We start from the raw sequence: 8491 nt of genomic DNA, 5'->3' as shown, positions 1-8491 counted from the left end.
CATTAAAGATTTTCTCTTGAGGTCAGAGACTACTGAGACAGGACCTTAGAATTTCAGTCGGTAAGATATAAATAGATGGTGGTTATAAAAAAGAGAAGAATGGGGCAGCATTCTCTTAGCAAATCTGTTTCTGAAACATGTGGCTTAGAAGTACATCCTACGAATATGCATTACCCCGTAAACTGAGTTTGTCCAGTGCTCTTTACAATCATTCTCGACTATGTACCTCGTTATTAGCTCTGTACTATGGTTAAGTACTTTTGCACTAATCTAAGACGTAAGACACAGGTGTTGTTACTAAAACTGTTGCTTTCTTCACTTGTTGCTGTCTTCTAATCTGATTGGCTGAATCATTATCGTATGATTGAAAAATAAGTACTGCTCTGCTCAATGATTGTACACTAGATTTTCAAGGAGTTCAAAAGGAGTTCATTCTTCCATGTTTTCAGAAGTCTTTGATTATCCTCGCTTTATGTCTGAATCACTGATATTGAGAAGTCAAGTGCTTAAGAGGTCTAAACCTTTTAGCCTTTTCTTGTTTGTTATGGACTTGTTCTGTGTCACTTGATAATTTATCTTTTTTTTTTTTTTTTTTTTTCCACATGATTTGAAAGTGGCAGGATTTGAGGATAAATTTGATGTGGAACAACATACGTAGATAAACAGGTATGTATGTAAACTCAAATGATTTTTATGTAAATTAAAGCCCATAATGAAATATACAGTATTCTTAAAGAGTTAGTGAAGGTAAGATAACTCTTTCTTTTCCATTTTCAAGTCTGAGTCATTGTTTAGGAGAGGGAAATGGTGTCACTGCTTCAAAAATCCAAGTCTGAACCACCTGCTTTCATATATGTACAAGCAGAATAAATACATGCTAATACATATATACATACATGCATACATAGCTGGCACCAGTTCCTTTAGTCCCAATCAGTTCAAGTAATCTCAGTGAAGCTAGGCACAAATTTATAATATTTTTTTTTATCTTCATAGTGTAAATGAAAAGTTAAGAAAACATGTTGCAAAGTGTCCTCAGATTCATTCTCAGCTTCTCTTGAAAACTAAAGAGATGCCTCCAAAGTGCCCTAAAACTTGGGTTTAGAAATTGACCTTTCAGAATTATTTTTGTCTGTCCTGCCTACCTAGCTTTCATGGTATTTTGTAAATCTGATGGCAGGTGTTAGGAGTTACAAATATTATTACAATTACTACAATCATTAGCTGATTCAGATGCTGAATGGAAAAATATATAGGAGAAACAGTTTTTAGATAAAATTATGACAAACTGAAACAGGTGGGATCTCTGGAGGAAGCTTTGGAAAAGTACAGTCTGGTATCAAGTCAGGCATGCAACAGAGTGAGTCAAGCATTTACAGTGAATATGTAGACTACAATGCAGAATGTAAGGTATGATCTGTAAGCACTGCTATCCCTCACTTTATTTAAAAAAAAAAAAAGTAATTTTTGTCTTTTGGGAATTCTGATGAAGCATTTTGAAGGATACAATAGAACATTCTTGTTCTGTTGCTTGAATTGTTAAACATTAACTCTGTGCTGACTGCAATGCAAACTGCCCTTTATATATTTCATAGGAAAACTGAAAACATACTGCCATTAGTGATATAACATGGGAGCCACAATGCAGTACACGGTTAATTGAAGTTTAACTTTGGTTACTTTTAGGCTGTAATGTTCAAAAGCTGTTCTTTTATGTGAAGTGTATGGAACAGTAGTGTGTTTGGATCTCAACAGCTTGCTAAGTGTATTTAACACCTACACATGTGTTTGAATGCTATCCTAAAACCCGTAATTTGTAGCACCTTTGTTATGGATAAACTTGCAGTAGCACAACAAAAGAAATGAAAAAAACGACATGATTTTTATCTCATAGGAACTCCAGTGAATAAAACAAGTTAAGTCTATATCCTGCTCATAAGGCAGTGCTTAGAATGGTGATTGTGATTTCATGTACATTTTTGTACATGGGATTCTGTTTCAGATTGGGCTTTGAGGTACTTATAGCATACCTGTTATATTTGGAACACCCATTTATTCTGATCTCAGGATTCATGTAAAGTTTTATGTTCTCTTTATATTTTTGATCTTTAAACTTATGAAAGCATGAGCAGTATTCTAAACTTTACTGTGCTTTATTACACCAGCGATTCAATTTATTCTTTTGCATGATTTTCTCCTGCATACAGTTTGTCTCTAATTTATCACTGGGATAAAGGACTTTTATTTTGTAAAATTGATTTGCTATGGTGAATTTCTCTTGCTGCTATTTTAATCTTTGTTGATCTGGATTTATAGTGACCTCTCTTAGAGAAATTGTTTTGTATAACATCCCCCCACTTTTTTTTTCCCTTAGGTTTTAAATGATTGCTTCAGCTGCATCCCTGATTTTCTTCCTGTCTAGTTTTCATCTTTGGGACTATTTTTGTTTTACACTAGTGAGGCTGTTGTTTTCCTGGTTGTTTGGCCGTCACAATGTCCAGACTCGGTCTTTATGGTTATGCTCTTTTTTAAAATGCTGTTTCTAAAAATCTGCCTGCTAGAACAGCATGCAAATAAAAGGACAGTTCAAGTTTTCTTTGTGGTGATGTGCAAAATTTACCACAGCATCTGTTTATGTTTTTTCCATATTGGCTTTCACCATAGTACTGGAGTGAATATATAGTCATGTCTTTTTTTTTTATCAGCTCTAAGCTACTGGATACTACAAGTGCCACTCAATCAAATTCTAATTAAAAAGTCAGGCTGTAGCTTTCCTTGAACAATATTTATGTAAATATAACACTTTCTTATCAAATAATTCTATTCCTTAACCAAGAGCCACAACTGCAAACATAAACCCAGTGGCAAAACAAAGTAGAAAACATGTTCATGCTAAGCCCTTTCACATCTCCAGATTTAACATCACAAATATATTCATACGGCTGATTTTAGCTGGTGGTAGTTAAAAATAAAATTAAGTGTATTGACATGTAGCACAGACAGAAATTTCCAACCTTCCTCAAGGTCAAGTGATACTGAAACAATCTGGTTGGTAAAAATGTCTCAGAGGTGAAACAGGACAAGAAATAAGCAGTAAACTGTTATCTGTTATGTTTCTCATTTATCTGATTTTATAGCCTTTAGGCAAAAATCTGGAAGTGGACACTTTCTCCAGTAGCTTATTTTTCATTCTGGTCATTAACTGAAATATTAAGCAGTTTATAAACAGAGCTCTGTGCTCAGTTAGTGCAACAACGCATCAGCAAGCAGGCTGCAAAGCAAGGGTGGGCAGTGTCTCTGAAATGGTTTCAGTTTGTACAGGAGTTAGCAAATTGCCCTGCAAAGTGAGGCTTACAGTGAGAAAACAGGCTGTATAAAAGCAAACTACAGTCAACAATGATAAATAACAATTACAAGGGGAAACAATCGTGGGAGTCATAAGTCCTTTTCTGTTCAAGGGCAGAAGAACTTGCCATTAACTGCATTAAAATGCTGCTGCAGCAAAATTCAGTTTTAAATCAGCAGAAACACACAAACATTATAATTGTAAGTAAGGTTGAGAAAACAATCATTAAAGTGTTTGTAAGTACCAGAATGAAAGGTGCTTTTGCAATCTTAGGTACAAGACATCGAAGTCACTATATATTAACATATAGAAACACATATTCAAAACATTGCCTAATACATTACAGATGACCATGCACACTATTTAAATTCTTCTCTGAATATGCAATCATTACCTTTCTCACAGATTTTACTATGAAATGTATTGCTTGCATCTGAAATCACCACAAATATTCATTAATTTATTTTCCCAATGCCCATGTGAAATAATAGTGCATTCTATCCCTATCTTATTTGTAGGAAGCTGAAGTATAGTGAGGTTAAGGTCAAAGGGATCCATTAATTTCATGTGTCTGAAAAGGCCGAGACTACATTTTTCAAGTAAAGTAGTATTTTTAGCAATTCATATGTCTAGAGCAGAGGTCCTTCCGACAACTGTTACAGTCTGAGTGCATAGCACTTGAAAAATCAGACTGTGTGGTTGCAGTTTTTACTTCTTGTAACAGAATCTGTCTAAGGCAGAGCAGCTGGGGACAGCCACGACAGGAAAAAAAAAAATCCACAATCTGTGTATCATCTTAGTCATTCACTTTATGGAGATGGTGCAGGAACAGCCTACTCATCGCTACAAACCTTGTAAAGCTTTAATGTGTTCAATGGGTATGGAATTTTTAGGGATTTTGGCTGATCTCTCTCACAGGTCCCTATGGGCATATGTGAGTTTTTGAAGGCTTGTGATGTAGCTATTATGGATGGAATTTCACAGTGAAAGGTCTATCCTTGAAATGTCCACATCCTGCTTAAATTCAAAACCATGGTACAAAGTATGGAGAAGGGGAAGACAGAGGGCAAGCGAGATAGGATGCTATCTCACTCTTGCAAATATTGCAAATAAAAGGTCATAGTTTTTTTGTTTTTTTTTTTTTTATATATATATATATATGTAGAAAACAATCTGCTTTTCCTTACTCTCTTCTCAGAAAAAACTAAATTGTTATGGCTAACATTTTCTAAAAGTTTCCAGGCTGGAAAGGCCAGCTTAAACACTTATTGTTGGAAAAGTTTAAAATAACTGATCCAAGTATTGGATTGGGAAAGTATTGGCTATAGTTATGTCAGCCACCTGCCCTTCTAGTAATTCTGAGGGGCTCATTCTGCTCTACATTACAGCAATACAAGTTCACAAAAATTTCATTTTTGTAAATGAAATGACATCAGTGCAAAAATGATATCAAATAATCAAAATAATGTCAAATAAAAATGACTTGAAATAATGTCTTTGGTTAAAAAACATGCAATGCCTAATGGAAATGTAGTTGATATTGAGCAGCTAAAAATGAGATAAAGAAATAGGGCTTTTTTACCTCATTAACTATTTAACAAGTATTTCTAGGTCCAGTTGCTTTTCCAGACACCTTCTGGCCATTTTTCTAGGACCTCAGTGTCAGCAATGTATCAAAATGAAAGTTTATTTTCCAATTTGCCTTCAATTCTCTGCATCAGAAATCCCAGATAAGCAATAATTTACATCAAATCTTTTTTATTTTGCCAAACCAGATCAATCCCTCAGCTAACACACACAGACAAATGCATAATTTCTGTATATGCTTTAGAATGAAATCCACTGTTGTTCATAAAAAAACAATCACGTTCCAATGGACCAGCTATCTCTTGCACTTTTATTGTGTAAATCAGGAGTTATTTCAGTGTCATAAAAGAAAATACATGACTTTTAACCTGGGTCAAATGGGACAAGTGAACTGTTTTTAATGAAATTACATGGAATTAACACTATTAGGGAAGTTTCTGTTCTGTTTTCAAAAGTAAGTCAGAGGAGAATATGATAGTGTATGTCAATAAAGAGAATGAAAGAATAGTCATGAATTTGGACTCAAAAAAAATGTACAAATTATAATAAACATCTTTTTTTCTTTCCTTTAGTACACTGAAGTAGGAAGTTAAATGTCTGTGAATTTCTTGTGTCTCTAGGCAAATTCCGTTGTCCAGAAAATTTATGACAATGAAGAATTGTACTCAGGACTATGACTTTTGCCTTACTACTGCTGTAGCAAAAAAAACCAGCAAGACTATGATGATTCTTATCCTGTTTATGTTGACTTTATTTTCTTCCTAACTGGAAATTAAAAGTATCAGATGGTATCTTGGACTTTGCATGTATCTGGAGCTAATCCAAACCTTTCATGCACATACATTGCAGTCTTTTTTCATCATAGCAGCAGCTGGCTTTCCTTCCCTATACCCTGTATTTGAGTTGTGACTTGTTTATTAGTTCCTGAAAGGAAATCCAGTCTGTTTTCATTGCTAATAACCTCTTCAAGTTTAATGCAAACCTTTTCTTTTTTTCTTTTTTTTCTTTTTTTTTTTTCTGAAATCATATCACTTTCATAATAAGAGAAGTACACAGAAAATATATTACATTCTTGTGAAATTAGTTATTTCAGGAATTGATATAAAATATTAGGCTTATTGTGAAATGTTTGGCATTATAGGTACTATTGGCATTATAGTCATTACTGGCTTCCGTCAAGGTTTCTTTGAACTCTAAGGAGAGTTGTGTGGAGCTAGCTTCTTTTTCTGAAAGAACATAGCAGAATGAGAAGCCTTAGTTCCCCTTTTGCCTCACCCGTAATTCATCTGGACACAGTTTTATTTTTTTGAAATAGCAGTCACTTCATGAAGTAATATTGATAATTAGGTGAAATCTCTAAATTTTGAGAAGTTGTATATGCTAATATATGTAAAACGTGTACTATTTGTAAAAATAAATACGTAAAGTCATATGATTTTAAATTTCATTTGTTTTGCCAAATATAAGTTTTACAGTATGACCACAACATGTATTTCCTTAAACTTGTGTTATTCGCATGTGGATTACTAGTCTATATTTTGAAGAAAATAATCATCTTAATTTCAAGGGAGGGTTATCTGAATAGAAATTCAGAAAAAAAAAAAAAAAAACATAGAAAAACTGTCTTCCCTGCCATTGTTTTCAAGAGGATCTTAACAGACTACAATCTTAAGTCTTTTAATTAAGTCTTTTAATATTTTTTTAATTAATGATGATCTTAAGTAATTTTGACTTTCTATAATAATAACTAAAATATTTTTGTAATCTTAATTTTTATCACAAATCTAAATGAAAGAAACAAAATGCTTTAGAACTTTTCATTTTTTTTTTCCTTCAGGAAAGAAACGTATTTAAATAACATAACACATTTCAAATAGATTATTTCTTTATAGCTACTGTTGAAAAATATTTGCAAATATTACCATTATTTTGTTATGTTCTCTAGGTATTAGGTGTAAGTTTTGTGTATTTTCCTTTGCTAGCCATGAATTCCGCAACTGGGAATGGCCCAACCATATTGACTATTAGCAAAATATCTATCCCTAATGTAAATAATGTAAAATATCCATCCCTAACTTTATATCCTTTTGTGGGAAGACTTAGTATGAAGCAACCATCCTGAGTTGGTATCAAGCATCCCAGAATGCAGGCAGGAATAAGATAACTTTTTTTTCTTTGATTTCCTTTCTGAAGCTGGTGAACAGGCAAATAACTGGGTTAAAACAGTAGTCTTTTTTCCCCTGGTTTATTTTTAACCCAGATCAGCTTCAATATCTGTCACACCCATGGCCACACAAATAAATGAACCAACAGAACAATGGGGGCAGCACAAACAGAAATGAATAGCTGGGGTGGAGAGAAATTGTTGTTTTAAAACCAAACTAACATCAGAAAAAATGGTTGTGAAACCGACTTTAAAATTGTGACATATGTTATACAGGAGTTACTAATCTTTTCTTATTGAGTATGGTGTGAAATCTTCACTTAAGTGGTCAGCCTAGTTAGGCTTAGTCCCTTTATGGTAAATATTCTGTTTTTAAAGTTCTAACCAACATGAGAGTGTGAAGTCAAGATTATGCAACAACAGAATACCTCCTAGGCTATCATTAATTTGGTGTTCCTCCAGACGTAGAAGAGAGCTGCTCCCCCTTTCACGTGGTTGAAACTCTGTTTTCATGAACTTTGCTTTTGCTCTTCATACGATGTTTAGTAAAACAGAGGGAGAGAATAGTGGGGAGGAGAAGAAAACTGAGACATAACTGCCCCCCACCAGACTCTCTAGCAATATTAGATTTATGTACTTCTTAGTGAGAAGTACATGCTTAGCCTTATTGTTCACGTCCTTCCTTTCCCTTATAGATGGTTTATCCCAACAGCAAGCGCCAGTATGAACACATATTCTACTTCAATAATATATAAAATATTAATTTATTTCCATCCTATTAGCAGACTCAAATATCACGGTTTCTGCCTCAGTGCAGTTCTAAGGGCACAAAAAGAGAAACCTTGCATTTTCATTGAAGTAAATATGCATTTTGAATACAGGAGATCTAAATCAGCCTCTGAGAAAAAATGAAAGTGAAAAAAACTCATTTTCTATTGCATTTGTTTCATATTAATATTTAACCAATTTCCTTTAGAAGTGGAAAAACAGGAGAAGTATTGTTAGTTATTTAGTTGAACAGCTGTAAGAGAAGAGCGTTAACATTCATATTAGTTTTCTACGTAATTACAAGTAATATGTTGAAATATTCAGGTTTGGCATAGCCGGTATATTTCTTGGATGTGTATATTTTCGTTATGTTTTCACAGAATTTAATATTAAAATGGATCTGTGACAGGGTTCACTGGTTACTTCTAGTGGTGACACAGCTTTAGTTCTTGAAACTCAGAGTTGCTTCAACAGAATTTCATTTGGAATAAATTAAATCACTTGTTCTCCTTTTTATCAAAATGAAAATAATTTTGAAAGCAGTTGGAGAATGGAACTGTTTTCCAGATAATTTTAATAATTAACTTTCTTTCCAGTATTGTTGTCAAGTATCATAGCTACTGCTG

The 8491-nt window shown here is 33.6% G+C and overlaps 1 long non-coding RNA gene across 1 annotated transcript; it reads left to right on the top strand.

Annotated features, from left to right (window-relative positions):
• Window positions 1-291: 291 nt before the first annotated feature.
• On the top strand, window positions 292-2807 carry LOC310896939. Its single transcript, XR_014581938.1, has 3 exons — window positions 292-513; window positions 615-666; window positions 2375-2807. It is a non-coding gene; the product is annotated as an uncharacterized lncRNA (long non-coding RNA).
• The last annotated feature ends 5684 nt before the right edge of the window (window positions 2808-8491 follow it).

Source organism: Anser anser, assembly GCF_964211835.1.
Source record: "Anser anser genome assembly, chromosome: 3".
Taxonomy (NCBI): Eukaryota; Metazoa; Chordata; class Aves; order Anseriformes; family Anatidae; genus Anser; species Anser anser.
Note: the sequence above shows the minus strand (reverse complement) of the source record. Positions and strands in the feature narration are given on the sequence as shown.